The following is a 16,537-nucleotide window of genomic DNA, read 5'->3' on the forward strand; positions in this document are numbered from 1 at the left end:
GCATCATTAGGTCTGGAGCTATATAGGTTATTAATCTATTTTCATTCATGTCTCCTTCCAAAAATCCTAATGCTGCTTTATCTACAGATTCCCATCTTCTGTCTAATAAAGTTATCAAAACCTTCGCACCTAATTTCTTCCTTGTCATACCTTTGACTCCTATGATATACATGCCTTGATGAATATATTTGTAACCACAATATTTTAATTCATTTTCAATATTTTTGCTTACAATTCTTAAATCTACTGGATGTGTTAACACGCTTAATTCTACTTCTCGAGATATTCTGTATAGACCACTCTTACTTTCAAACATACCCATGTGATATACTTGTTGTGGCTTTATTTTTCTTAGGGTATCTTTCTGATATCTTTCTAGATCTCTTTGTATATCTATAACTTCTTCAATACTATCAATATCATCAGCTTTGCATGATAATCTATGCTTCATGGCTAAAGGTCTTGAATCTTGCCTTACTAATTGGAGAGTTTTGTCTCGTCTAGGGAAGCCTTTAGATACGTCCATTTTTCTGAATTAATATTTCTAGTAGAGGCAACTATTCCAGATGATGATAACACAATTTCTTTGTTGCTTTGAACACTTTTTAGCTTATCTAATACTTGAATTAATAGTTGGATGATCGTGTTATTTTGTCTTATTATTACTTTGGAATCTTCTTTTGGAGAGTCGTGATCTGAAAACCCGACAGGAGGTGACATGTATTTAGCTACTTCGTTTAATGCTTGAGTATATTCGGTCATATAATTATGAGATAATCAAGGTTTTAACCTCTTGCACCAACTTTTTTATTTCAAGTATATCTTGTCTTGAATCAGTGCGTGTGAGTGACTCTTTGCCTTTACTTAAGTAACGGCCTATTGATAACACTTCTTCTTTAATATAATCGTTATTCTTGGAAACTGTATTCTGTCTTGCTTTTGCTTCCTCTAGCTTATGTAAAGCTAGATCAATTTTATTATTCAAACCTGAATACTTATCAGCAAGCTTTTGGTATTCTTTGAATAAACTTTCAAATTTTTGGTCTAAATTATCTTGTCTTTTTCCCCAAGATATGTAAAAGTTATATATCAAATCGACAACCGTATTTAACTGGCTATGAGATGAATGCCAGATATGCTCTTCAGAAGGATTTACTCTACACCTTATATTTAGATTTTCCTTAGTATTAATTACTTTACCTGCGCTAACTTCTAAGTTTAAATATTTTAACCTTTCAATGATGAAACGCTGGACCTGATACCAACAATATATGGAAAAAAATAAAAATACACTATATCTATATTTATATAGTTACTATGTGATTAGATTTTGATTAGGTTAATTTGGGATTAGGTGGAAGTGGTAGACAGGTATTCTTTTTATCTTGAATAGTATTTACTATTCACTAGGTAGGGCACTATTCACAATAGTGCTCCACTATTGAATACACTATTTGGAATAGTATTCCACTATTCACAATAATATTTAATTCAATATGATTACCTTCACGTTCTAACTTGATTATATATTTAATGCAGGATCTATTTAGAGGCTGGCGAGGCCAACAATTCGTCCGGCGATGTGCGCAAAGGTGTAAAATCCTACTCAGTACTCACCATATTTTTCATTATGTTGCATCAGATGTAGCTAGTTACGTTCACTTAGCAGTTTTAATTGCAAATTTATGGGGTAAATTCCTATCGTCTTCCCAGGCAGTTCCACCCGAAGGGAACACTTCTCTACGGCCACAAGGTTCTCATTCAAACGCCACTCTGGCTACACAGAGAACTACACACGCAGAGGTTTCTCCTATAGGATCCCTAGCATAAGAACTCGTCCCATAAATTCATAAATAAAAGCACTAAGTGAAACCAAGAAACTACATCATTTCAACAACATAATTTACATATGGTTTTCCCTTTCGGGAGGCCCCGAAGGGATTACACACAACTAGGAAATTACCTTCAAACTCTTGGCGAACTAAGCGCCTTCTTGGCTATTCTACTAGTAGTGGTGGTGGCTAGACTACGAAGGAAGTGGTGCTCTGGTGGAGAGTCTCGATGCTTTGAGTGCTCCGTGCTCTCCCGTCTCTTGTGTTCTCTTCTTGAGCCCAGCGTCTCCTTTTATAGCCGCGAGGGGTGGCTGCAAGGTGGCCTTCGGGAGCCTTCCTTCACTTATTTTACCCACGGTAGCATGCACACGTGTCCTACTAGGGTATACGCGTGTCCTTCTAATAATATAGAAAAGTGCGAGAGAGTGCCGACAAGTTTCAATCTTCAGGAATCTTTGCTTTCTTCACGTGGCATTGTCTCTCGGTGAATAATTGGCTAGCCTTTGTGTACCAGTCTTCGCTCTTCGGCCATACAGATCTTCATGCGATTAGCCTTGAGAGCTTCTTCAGCCTTCAAGAATCCTCGTGTCAGTGTATGCGTACATACATGCCAAGGCTGCTTACATTTTCAATATTGCTTAATATTATTATTTATTTATTTTACAAATATATATATATATATCATTTTATTTATTTATTATTATTATTATTATTTTATTTTTTTATTTTTTTTACAGGGGTCTTCCCTGCCCATATGATTGATAATACCTTATCAATATTTAAAGGACCTTATGGGAATTTCTATCAATATTCGGGTAGACTTCTTAAACTTACACGTACTTGCTCTTCAAACCGACTCGTGCATGACTTTACTAGTACTAAGCAACCTTGATCGATCGTAACAAACCTAATCCTACTAACTCAGACTAACATGGCATGCAAGTCACGTGCACACGGATATGGCTACAAGTCCTAGCCGGACTACATGTGCTAACCGTAACTTGCCATGCATGTGCCTAATTAAACTAGGGAAATTTTATGGTGCATCATAATATACCAAATCACGTGTATTATATGGGCGATCTAACGGATTAGAACAACGGGGCCTTTTTTAGCCCAGGGGTATTTTCGACCTAAAATTTTTTATACCTTTAATCGGCCCAATTAAGTCTAGGGGTATTCTCGTCCGAAATTTTTCAATTAAATTAATTGCATTAATAAAACACTTCATTATAAAGGTCCAATCATCGTGTGTACTCTTTTGAAATTTGATTCGAGCGGTTCGTCCTCTCTCCTCCTCTCGAGCCCTAACCTCGGCGCCCTCGATCGCCGCCGATCGCACTCGCCGTGTCACTCCTTCCTCCTGCTCCTACTCTCCCCTCCCCCCTCCATCGGAAGTCACCCCGCTCGGGTCGCGGCGCCAAATCTTCCGACGAGCCTCCCCTCCTTCCCTGAGCGCACACCACCTTCCCCGACCCGAGAGGCCACATCGTCCTCATCGACGTGCATCAACTTTTTCACGCCGGATCTTCGCTGTAAGTGCCTAGCCATCTCAAATCTTTGCTGGTCCCTTATGCTTATAGGACCAATAGGGGTCTGCTTTGATTAGGGTTTAGGATATGTCATGTGAGGTTTAGGGTTTATGGTTTCAGAAAGTTGTCACGAGATTTCTATTGAAAGGGAGTGTAAGTTGGATTTAGCTAGGACATGTTGATGTAGTTAGTTAGGGTTTATGGTTTCCAAAAGTTGTGACAAGATTTTTTTTTTTCAAAGGAAGTGTAACTCGGATTTAGCTAGGACATATTAAAGCACTTAGTTAGGGTTGTGTGCCATGAGAATTTGTCAGCAGATTTGGATTCAAAGAAAGTTATTTTCGATTTAGTTAGGAGATAATTATTTTTGTATGGAGTTTGGAGATATTTTTGACTTAGTGACGAGATAATTTGGATTTAGTTAGGTGATAATTTTGGATTCAGTTAGGACATAATTTTGAATGGAGTTTGCAGATAATCAGGGGACTTTAAAGATTTTTGCACTTTGGATTTAGTTAGGAGATCATCAGTTACAACAAGTACAATCAATTAAATATTTCTGGATTTAGTCAGGGAATATTTTATACTTACTTACATCTTTTGAAGGACTGAGTTTGGTACATGAATCCGATATGAAAAATTAAATCAATTATTTAAGCAGAGTATTGCATAATTGTTATGTATGCTATCCATCCGTAACATTGACTATCTGTTTTCGTTGACAGCATAATGACATGGATGATAAAGGCAACGATGGCAAAAACTTGGGGAATACAAGCAAGGATGACAAGGACATGGGTGATAGACGAAACGAAGGCAAAGGAATGGATGGTATGCGCACGGATGATAACGATAATGAGGATGCAGGCAAGGATGGCATAGACCTAGATGATGTACACATGCAAGGTAAAGGAATTGATATTAAAGGCATGGCTGGTTCAGATCTGAATGAGTGTATGGAATACATAGAGATTGTGAAGAAGACTTTCAGGACTGAGGAAGAAGCCTACATGTTCTACATAGGGTATGCGAGAAAAAAAGGGTTTGGTGTTAGAAAGGATGATCTGAAGTACAGGGGTCCTGGTCCGAAACAAAATGCATACAGAAGGACATACAAGTGCTGCAAACAAGGATGGCGGGCCCTTAAGCACTTTAACAGAGCTGATAGAAAAAGAACACCGAGGGGTCTTTCTCGGTGTAGGTGTCCCACTCTTTTTCAGGTTGAGCTACAAGATAGTAGTGGCCTCTGGTTCGTCAAGAATTTTGTGGACAAGCATAACCATCTGTTTGTCCCTGCTGACCTGACTCCCTACTTATCGGCTCATCGTAGAATGACTGACGCACAAAAGGCCGATGTCATCGAGTATGCTGTTGGTGGACTTTGAACACATCAGATTATGAATGTAATGGAGAAGAATGCCGGAGGTCCCGACAAGCTTGGATTTATAGATCGAGACCTATACAACCATGTTTCAATCCGGAAGAAGTGCAAGATAGAAGGCAGTGACGCTAGATATTTGCTCACCTATATGATTGCACAGAAAAAAACAGACCCGGAATTCTTTTTCAAATACACAAAAGACAAAGAAGGCCATTTCAGGAACATATTCTGGGCTGATTCACAGTCCCGGATTGACTATGTTGCCTTTGGTGGTGTCATGGTGTTCGACAGTACATACCGGTCTAACAAGTACAGGCTTCCGTTTGTTCCATTTGTTGGTCTGAACCATCACTGCAGCACAGTTTTGTTTGGGGTCGGTCTAATGTCAGACGAGACAGTTGCATCATACCAGTGGCTTCTTCATGTATTTTTGGAGGCAATGTCCCAGAGGGCACCCATTTCAGCAATCACCGATGGGGACGGTTCAATGGCTAAAGCAATAGCTACTGTCTGGACTGGAACAAATCATCGTTTGTGCACGTGGCATATCGAGGAGAATATGGTGATGCACCTCCGCAAGAAAAAGCTTGAGGAATTTAGGGAATTCATTTACCGTCGTTGGGATGTTGATGAGTTTGAGAAAAGATGGGAGGCTTATAAGGTTCGGTTCAAAATAAAACCAATGGGAAAGAGGTCGTCATGGGTTAACAGGATGTACGAGCTGCGACACAAATGGGCTGCTGCGTACACAAAGGATAGATATTTCCTTAGCATGATGAGTAATCAGAGGAGTGAGTCTCTCAACTCAAGGCTTCATGTGCACCTGAACAGGAAGATGCAGCTTGTTGATTTGTTGCAGCATGTTGAGCACTGTGTGTCCATAATGCGTAAGAATGAAGCAGCATTAGACGCAGTAGCGACACATACGATATCCTTCACTAAGCTGAATGCACACCCTCTAGAGATTTCTGCCTCTTATATTTATACAACTGTGATGTTTCCAAAGGTAAAGCTTCAGATTGTCGAAGGGACAAATTGGCAGGTCACGGACCGGGTAGCATGTGATGGCTTGGTCGTGTTTGGAGTTTTGCGCAAAGCCCCATATGATAGTCCCATATGGCAGGGATGCTACAGAATTGCAAGGTAAGGAAGGTAAGGATGCTAAGGACTTGCATGCAAAAAAATTGGATGCTGAGGATCCCAATGACTTGCAAGGTAAGGATGCTGAGGACTTGCATGCAAAAAACTTGGATGTTGAGGATCCCAATGACTTGGAAGGTAAGGATGCTAAGGACTTGCATGCAAAAAACTTGGATGCTGAGGATCCCAATGACTTGGAAGGTAAGGATGCTGAGGACTTGCATGCAAAAAACTTGGATGCTGAGGATCCCAATGACTTGGAAGGCAAGGATGGTGTGGACTTGCATGCCAAAAACCTGGATGCTAAGGATCCCAATGACTTGGAAGGTAAGGACAGTGAGGAGTTGAATGCAAAAAAGTTGGATGCACAAGGCGTGGATGCTAAGCCTGTGGATTTTATATATCACATGATTTGTCTGTTTACAAGAGCAAGACTGGATGATGCATCTTGTAAATGTAAAAAGTTGGAAAGTCAGGATTACCCATGCGCACATATATTCTGCGTTCTGGATCATCTAGGTGTACGCACATTTCCAAAAAAAATTGTCAAGAAAAGATGGACAATGCATGCCAAGCCAGCGTTTCCTTCTTCGAGGACTGCGAATACTCATGTATGGTCTGATCACATGAATAAGTATCATCAACTACGCAACATGGCTAGTGACGCTTTATTCACAGCCGCAGCTAGCGATTCACAGTCAGAACAGGTGATGGAGCTTCTCCGGAGTATATTGGTTGATGGAGAAAAAACTGATTTGGATGAAGGCCATAAATCGTTTGTTCCTTTGCCGGCATACTTCTCTGCTGCCCGCGAATGCTGCACTGATGACGTGGAAAATCCAATCAAAATAGTTCCAATAGGGAGACCAACTACCGAAGAATCGAACAAGAGGATTAAATCCAGGCGCGAGCAGATGAGAGGGAAAAAAGCAACAAAGTTAGTGCACATGTTTATCTCATTCTTCATTTCCATACATGCTTACAATGTTAATATGTTCTCTCTTTTTCTTCAATTTACTCAGGAACAAATCGGGGAAATCAAAAGTCACAAGGAGGAAGAAGCGAAAAGAGAAAGACTTAGAGACAGAAGAAGACACAGATTCAGATACAGAAGAAGAGGAAGATTCAAAAAAAGCAACGAAGTTAGTGCACATGTTAATCTCATTGTTCATTTCCATAGATGCTTAGAGTTTTAATATGTTCTTCCGGAGAGTGTTCACATGTTTTTCTTCAATTTACGCAGGAAAAAATCGGGGAAATGAATAGCACAAGGAGGAAGAAGAAAAAAGAAGAGACAGAGTCAGATACAGAAGAAGAGATAGAGGCAGATACAGAAGAAGAGACAGAGGCGGATATAGAAGAAGAGGAAGATTCAGGTACAGAAGAAGAGGAAGATTCAGATGCAGAAGAAGAGGGAGATTCAGATGCAGAAGAAGAGGGAGATTCAGATGCAGAAAAAGAGGAAGATTCAGATGCAGAAGATGGTGGGCTGAGGAGGGCTAGGAAGAGACCATTGGAGGTTGCAGGCGAGGATTACACAAAACCAAACAAGTGGGTATCAGCACAATTGTGCGTACTTAAACATGTTTTCGAATGCTGGCTGCAGATTCATCTATTTCATTTTTGCAGGAAACGCAAGGGCGCTCCAAATGTCAATGGTGGGAAGAAGAAAAAGAACGATGACAAAGGTGCGCGAGGAAAACTAGTGAAGTTAGTTTTTGTACTTACATCTACGCTCTAGAAGTCGGGTATTTGCTAGTACTGTGTTGACGTTTGTTAACTTTTCCAGGAAAGACTCTAGGAAGGGCGGTAAAGAACAGGCCAAATGGGTGATGAAGACAAAAAGGCCTACTAGGAATGTATCACAGGCTGAGCGAATAAGAGCTGTCAAGTTAGCTTCTGTAGCTATGACGAGAAAATCAGTGAAGTTAGTGTCTTTTCTGTTATAATGTACTGTACATGCTCAAATCTTCTTTTCTATCCTATTAACAAACGTTGTTTCATGCAGGAAAGCTATAGTGAAGTAGATACAGGATGTTTAGATGCACAGGGTCAAGCAGAGAAAACAAGGATTTCTGGGGTCGAAAAATTGAGAACAAACTAAAGTAGACAGTTTTCCATGCCGTGATCCACCTTGTTTCTGATGTATTAGACCTATTTGATGGACTGCCACTATTTTTCTGAATTCCTCATTTGCTTGGTACACCCTCATTTTATTATGGACGGGATGATATGGTAGGCTAGTTATGATTTATCAACATCGATGAAACAATGCATTTTTAGTGAAGTTGGTTTTCTGTATTTTTTTCAGTTTTTTACATAATATATTGCTGACATTTGTTCAAGTGTAGTCAAATTTCATAGTTGAACACTACTAGGGAAAACCCTAGCAGTAGCGCTGGTTTTGTGCTCACTAGTAGCGTGGGTAGGCGTGCTACTAATAAGGCGCTATAGCTATTGCTTAGCAGTAACGCATGCCCGCACGCGCTACTGCTAGGACAAATAGTTGCAGCGTTTGTTCACTCCCATGCTACTGCTAATGTAACTACTTGCGGCGTGTTTTCTCTCCATCGCTACTAGTATTCTTTTTTTATTTTTTTATTTTTAGTGTATTTATGCGCCATCATACAAATATTGGTACAATACCAGTTATGAGGTTTACATCATTATATCCATAACAGTGTGTCAAATGAAGGTGGATTAGGTTCAAGTGGAGGCAATATGTGGTGCATGTCAAAAGTATACTACTAATCCAAACTTGATCTAGTTTGGACTAGTAGTACTTTCGATGTGCACCACATGTTGCCTCCACTTGAATCTAATCCGCCAGCACAAGCTATTTAAGCATCATCATAGTCATTACCACCAACAGTATTTATTTAATCACCACTAACACTAGCTAATAATAATCATCATAGTCATTACCACCAACACTAGTTATTTTATCATCATAGTAATAGTGTAGCACATCATCATCCTCAAACTCATTTCTAGCTAGCTAATCACTCATGCTGCTCTCTCTTAGGTAAAATAACAGAAAACATGTATAGCTCTCCTCCTTGATCAAGTTGGAGAATGCAGATGAACCTGTCTCCTAATCGTGGGTAGCGCATCTGTTTGCTGCCCCCTAGTACTTCTCTGCGCTCCCCCATCACATATTTGGTCCAGTCTTGCACTATTAAGCATTCGTCGCTAATCTTAAATGCACTAAAGTAATCTGTAGGATATCTTGGCCGTAAGCTAATAATACTCATGGTACCTTTAGTCTCGATCCCATAAGGCACAACATTCATCGGGAGTCCCTGTTGAAGAACATCGTATGGTAACATACTTAGCAATGAAGTTTAGCTTCAAAAATAATGTATGGAAAAGATGCACTGAGGACAAATAGTAAAAATCTTACCATCCTTCCTAAATAGATGTGACTGTAGTTCATTACGAACACTATTGGTTGCACATTTTCAGTACTAACATTTCTAAATGCAGGAAGAAAATTTGTCTTGACAGTATCAAGATCCTCAAGCCATGAAACATAATGACTGAGCTCCTCGCTGTTGAGTTTAGCCCCAGGACAGTATACGGTTCTGTCTACCAAGCGCTGGACATGTTTGCTTGCACCGAAATAAGCTGACAATACAAATAAGTTGTCAACTATTTTTGAATAAACAATATCAAAGACATAAATATGGTTGAGAAACTTACATAATGGTATAACTGGAGGTGTCTGCACATCGACCCAGATGTCGGTATTACCTTCAATATCATCTTCCGGACGAATATCAAAGGTGATAACCATATCAGGCTCAAATGCATAAGTCTTGCATAGTGCTCGCCATGTTTTGCATCCAAAATAGGTGTAGTAGTCTGAATTGTATAATTTTGCATGGAAAATATAACCATGCTCGGTCTTCAAGTAAACTTTCTTTACCTCCATAGTATGACTGAAACCTATCTTATCCAATACAAAAACTCTTGCATGGCAGGGGATACGCTAGTAGAATAGTAAAAAATATATAAGTTGAAGCAAATGAAGCAGATGTCATGCTTAATTACGAAAAAGACTTGTCGTTGTGACTTACTGTATCCACTTCAAAGTTCTCGTCCAGCTTGATGCTGAAGAGCCTATCATCATCTAGATAGATTCCGTCGCATAGGCCGCGCTCGTCTTCGCAGTATTTGCAAATACCGAAATCCTTTTCGTCGTTAGACATTTCCTATGTTCATAGTTAAAACATTAATTGAAAATCGATCGAAGACAACTACCAGGATACTCAACACATAAATCCGGGGCACTCGATATTTGCTACATATTCTGGCACAAGTCATGCCAAAATTCACGGAAAAATCCGGCATGACCTTTGCTAAAATAGGACATATCGAGCGCGTGAAATTTGCCGGAACAGAAATGAATCAACACTCCGGCAAAACATAGGCCACTCGGAGGTGTAACCTGCAAACATGACTAGACACTTGGATATTGAGCAACACAAGATATACATTTCAAAATATCTTATAGGACTCAAATTAGCATGCATTCAACAAGCAAAAGTAAATCATCTCATGCGTTCGTACATCGTCGAATATTATCACTAATACATCACGAATAGTGTCAAACATATAACATCACTAATACAACTAAAACCCTAGCACACGATGGGTATCGGCGCGGGCGGTGGACACCCACAGAGAAGGAACTATCACGGGATCATAGCTCCAGTGAGATCCATTGAGAACCTGCCAGGTATTGGAGAACGACCTGTGCTCCAACGCAAACAAGTAGCGACGGACGTGCGCGTCCTCCTCACTGACACTGTGACGCACCACCTCTGCGGAGTTCTCGAGCCTCTGGACCGTCACTGGCCCACGCGACTGCCACCAAAGAAGGTTCGGGTCAACGACAGGCTGGCTCCTCACCAACCTACGCCCCCCGGTAGGTAGCGCCTCCCAGTACCACCCCGGCGGAGCCCAGTCCCGGACATGGCCGATCTGGTCAAGGAGGTGTCGTCCTCCACCGACTCGACGACGAGGATGCGGGATAGGCATCGTCCACGTCGAGGCGGGAAAAATTGCTTTAACTAAAAAATAGCAACAAGTTCTTACTAACTAGTTCTATTAATTCAACTAGTTCTTACTAAAAATAAACTTACTGTAAATAAAAATATTCTAGTACCTAATTAGTACCTAGTTCTTACTAACTAATTAGTACCTAGGAACTATTGCCCTAATTACCATCTAATTTGATGAACCTATAGGGGTGCAAAGTGGTAGCGGATATTCCAATTATCCAACTATAAAGTGAAATAAGTGGTCAAATTTTACTCGTTTTATGATTCATCTTAGAAATTTGATTCGTTTTCACCCTTACATGAACCCTAACTCATTTGAGCCGCATCCGTATCCGATTTGTTTCCACTCTTACATGAACCCTAACTAATTTGATGCAACTAAAATATAAAGAAACCCTAGGCAGAGGTAGGGGAGAGGGAGGAGCGGGCGTGCTCACCTCGGGTGCCTGCGACGAGGGAGGGGCAAGGCGGCGTCGAGGTCAGGGTCGGGGCTCGGGCGCGCGGCGGATGGCGGCGTCGAGGTCGGGGTCGGGGGCGGCGTCCGGGGCGGTGTTGAGGTTGGGGGCGGGGGCGGCGTTGAATCTGGGGTCGGGGCGGTGTAGAGGGTGTGCGGAGAGCGCGCGGTGGCCGACGGGCGACGGCGGCGGCCAGAGTGGAGAGAGTTGGATTTGGGGGAAGTGGCCGCGTGGGGAAGGACGAACCCCGTGGTTAAGTCAGAAGTAGCAGTAGCGCGTTCCAGGAAAAGCATTGCTGCTACGTTAGCTACAGCGCGTTCTGGGATACATGCTACTGCTACTCCTTTCTCTTTTTTCCCTTTTTCATTTAGTTTTCTTCACATTTTATTTTTTTTCCTTTCACCTTATTCTATTTCTTTCATTTTCAATTACCTTTCTATTTTCTTTCCATTTAATTTTATAACCTTTAGCAGTAGCGAGTTTATATTAAAACAAGCTGCTACAAATAAAGTAGCGGTAGCGCGGTTCGTTATAGGTCGCTACTACTATGTGTAGCCTATCGGCTAAGCCGTGGGAATTTTAGTAGTAACGTGTTTACAGCCAGACGCGCTACTGCTAGAACTTTATCTGCAGCGCGGTTTCCTTAGGCGCGCTACTGCTACTTAGCACTAGCGTGCTTTTTTGACCCTCGCTACTGCTAAATTTCTGTGTATAAGGTTTTCCCTAGTAGTGGAAATATAAAATAGAAACCGAAAATTTATATATACAAGAAAATAGAACGTTAATAGAAACATCATTTTCAAATAACCTTGAAAATTGTTTATTTTCAAATAGAAAATAGGCATACTGATATTTTAATAATAGCATGCTCATTTGAAAAAAGCATGTTTAATTGAAAATAAAACAGAATGAATATGCGGATTTAAAAATAGCATGCTGCTTTGATTATATTGTTTTTAAAATACCTTGCTATTTTAAAAATAGCATGCTGATTTTAAAAATATGATTTCAAAAATAGCATGCTACTTTTAAAATTATACTGCTCTTTTGAATATGCTACTTTCAAAATAACATGCTGATTTCAAAAATATCATGCTAATTTTAAAAATAGCATGCTACTTTTAAAAATCTAATGCTTTTTTCAATATGCTACTTTTAAAATAGCATGCTATTTTCAAAAATATCATGCTAATTTCAAAAATAGCATGCTTATTTTAAAAATAGCATGCTCTTTTTAATATGCTACTTCTAAAATGGCATGCTGGTTTCAAAAATAGCATGCTGATTTAAAAAAATCATGTTCTTTTGAATTTGATATTGTTAAAAATAGCATGCTGATTTCAAAATAACAGCCTCATTCTAAAAATATAACGATGTTTTTAAAAATATAACGTTGTTTTTAAAAATAACATGTTGCTTTCAAAATAACAGCCTCATTCTAAAAATATAACGCTATTTTTAAAAATATAATGTTGTTTTTAAAATAGCATGCTGATTTCAAAAATTATATGCTTTTTGAAATATGTTGTTTTCAAAGCAGCATGCTGATTTTGAAAACATCATTTTTTTAAATTACGCTTTTTAAAAGATGGCATGTTTTTTAGTATACTGTTTTTCAAATAAAAAAACATGTTGTTTGCTATGTTTTTGAAAATAGCATGCCATGCCATTTTGAAAGTAACAGAAACATCATTTTTGGCATTGCATTTTGACCCGCAAGTTTTTGTATTGCATTGCATTTTTTTGTGCGACACACATACAAACCGCATTTACAAAATAACTCGTACTAGCCAACACAAAAACCTCATTCAAAAATGGAAGTAGTGTCCAATCCATTTGAAACCCGGTTAGATTTGATTCTTAAAATACTAGCATCACTGTGGCAAAAAAAAGGAAATATAATTGCAGTCCATAAAGGTAATTAATCAAGGAGGGTACTAGGGTGCGTTATATATATAGACTTGCATAGCAAGTACATTACGCCACATAAGGTACCACCAAGTTACTGCCAAGTTCCACTTACTGGACGATCTTCATACCCAGTTGGACCCAAAAGTTATACCACCAAAGTACCAGTTACTACCAAGTACCAATTACTACTAAGTTGCACTTACATGACCCAAAAGCTGATACTACCAACTTGCAGTTACTGGCTACTACATACAGATAATAAAACTAGCGTCAAACTACTGCCATGGGTCAATGAATCCTCATGCCACTAACCATGTTCACCCTAAGCCCACCTCCACTCCTTTCCATGAACCTGAAGATAGCCATTTGATGTTCTTTCATTTTGGCTCCCTCAACGACTTCTCCCCAGTTCTTCGTCATGATCGCACGCCCGTCCTTCTTGCCCATCTTGAACAAGACCTTTTTATTACCTTTAAAATGTTCGTTGGTGACACGCACAACCATGGGCTTTCGCAGATAATCTTTGAGGTAGGCCTGACTATAATCCTTTGAGAAGATCTGATTGCACAGGGAAATAAATAATGTTACATAAAAAATTAAGTATGATTTGCACACAAAAAAGTAAGTATGATTTGCACAACCACGCCCGTCCTCCTCTCTGTCTCTACATGATGGCATTTTCACTAGTGAAGTATGATTTGCAAAAAGAAAAGTCCAAGTGTTTACCATCTTGCTCTTCCCTCTGATGACTGCCGAGCGAGTGACGGTGCTGACATAGTATGGTATGGGAGATTGGCACTTTGTTACTATGGATTTGAGACAGTCCCACCGATCCTCGAAAGTTCCTTTTCTCACAATGTATCCCGGACCTGTATAACAAAAATTAAGATGACAGAGTAGTAAATAATTTCATATGTAAGATCTAGAACATCAGCAATGGGTTAATGATCAATGCCTACTCCAATGATCAAGAAATTAAGGACATAGATAACCCAATCACATCCACCCAGCAATATCTTGTAGAAACATGGGCATATTGAATATTTGATTTATTTAAACTAACAACTAAACACTCCTCTATGTAAGCTCTAGTTCAGTAAATGTTGATTTGGAAGGTCATCTAGGACCCAAACAGAGTAATGTGTGGTAATCAAGTGTCACTCAAACATCAACTTTTGATATTTCACGGTTCATTTAATATCTGACCAGCCATATAGAACTTTACCCCGTAGTGCCAAGATAGGATCGTGGTACACATCTCCATCTCCATCATTACTATCATCAGTGTCATAGTCGCTAGAGGTGTCGTCATCACTGCTATAGCCGTCACTCCCACGTGAAGTGCCATCTAAAGCATCATCTGAGGTGGTCCGATGATCACTCTCTTCACTGCTGATGAGGATGGTTTCCCTTGCCATTCAAACCTGTTGCATGCATTGCAATGAACAAATGTTAGTTACTGATATATGAAATCAGTCTTCCATTAGGAATTGTTAGCACCATATACAATGTCAATAATATTTTCGCATACTTCTCGCTAAGCACGTAGTTCATGTGTAAACATCTACATGAAAAAGCTAATCGACAACTATTCGCACGACTAGTCAAGAGAAGTGGTTAGACTCATAATCATTGGGCAGACATAACCAATTAGGATATTTCAAGGTTACAATTTTGTTAGCTGGACAAGAAAACTTGGTAACCAACCAATTAGTAGCCATGTACAAATGAACCATGATTGACTGGTCTCATCGAGCAATACGTGAAACAATAACTGATCTGCCTTTGATCACTGCAAATTTCCTGATGGGCTGTTGTGTGGTACCATCAGGTAATAAATATAAAGTCTTTAAATTGTCCCAACAAAACAAGTAATGCATTTTCTGCTGTACATACCATTTTTAGAGGTAGCTGTGGAGGTTAATTTTCCAATTTCCAGTGAGAATAAGGACATGATAGAATCTCTCAAGCAAGATGACAGCATAGTGAAGGCTATGAGACCGAGCAAGGTATGCTGACCAATAGTCACCCTTTTGTATACTTGCTATTTATTTACTCATTACTACGCATACCAACAAGTAAAATCATGAATATGAAGTATAATGGCAGAAAATCCAACAGTGAGGAATTTGTTGCAATGTGAACTACTAGCTCACAGCAAATTTTCATTGACCCCAACAAGCCCATACCATATATTGGAGATAGGCTGACATAATTCAAGTAAGGAGCAACAACAATCAGCAAAAATATGCACCAACCAAAAATATTACATGTGTGCACATATCATCAAAAACATGCACCAATCAAGAGCAGTCTATACTTGACAAATCCTTCAAAATATGCACTAATCATCATACTACCATCGAGTAATACATGAAACTATAACTGATCCTCATTCCATCATTACAAATTCCTCATGGACTGCTTTTGTGCTCGCCTTTTTAGATTTTAATAACTAAGCATCAGCAAATACATATACACAGTCTTCAAACTATCCCAACAAACCAAAACATGTGTATGCTCCTATCAATATACTTTTTCTATATCTAGTAGTGGGGGGTCATTTCCCAGGGGGGGGGAAACTACTTGATAGCATCTATCAAGCAAGATGACCTACCAGTTGACAGTAAATCTGCGAATACCCAAAATATGCACACAAGCAAGTGTCAGATCGACATTCGAAGGGCAGGGAAGATCAATCTTACCTGCAAAGTGGGCTAGAATGGACTTGTTTGAAGCTGGCTCCGGTCACCACTGGAGCTTCGGGCGGCGCGACCAGGATTGGGGATGAAAAGTTGCGGTGGAGGATCATGGACGGAGCAGGGGGGGAGTGGAGGATCGTGGCCGGAGCAGGGGGAGTGGGTGGCCTCGCAGATCCGACGGATTTGACGACGATGGGGCGGCCAAGGTGAGGGCTTGGCAAACCCTAGCCGTCGCCCTCAGCATCGCCTCTCTGTCTCTGCAAAGAACGAAGTGGAACGAAGTGGAACAAAGTGGGGTGGGATTGGGATGGGGGTGGGGTTGGGGCCATCGCCCACTTTTCTCTCTGCCTCCCACTTGTATAGGCCCACAAAAGGAACAAAGTGTTGGGCCGGGTCAGATGCAGATTTGGCAGCTTTACCAATTCTGGCCAAACAGAAAAGATCAGCCTGACCACAGGTGTTCTTTTGAAGAAACCCTAAAAATACACTGCTGTTCATATTGCATGTGGATGAGTCTT

The sequence above is a fragment of the Triticum dicoccoides genome, chromosome 4A (genome assembly GCF_002162155.2).
Source record: "Triticum dicoccoides isolate Atlit2015 ecotype Zavitan chromosome 4A, WEW_v2.0, whole genome shotgun sequence".
In the NCBI taxonomy this organism is placed as follows: Eukaryota; Viridiplantae; Streptophyta; class Magnoliopsida; order Poales; family Poaceae; genus Triticum; species Triticum dicoccoides.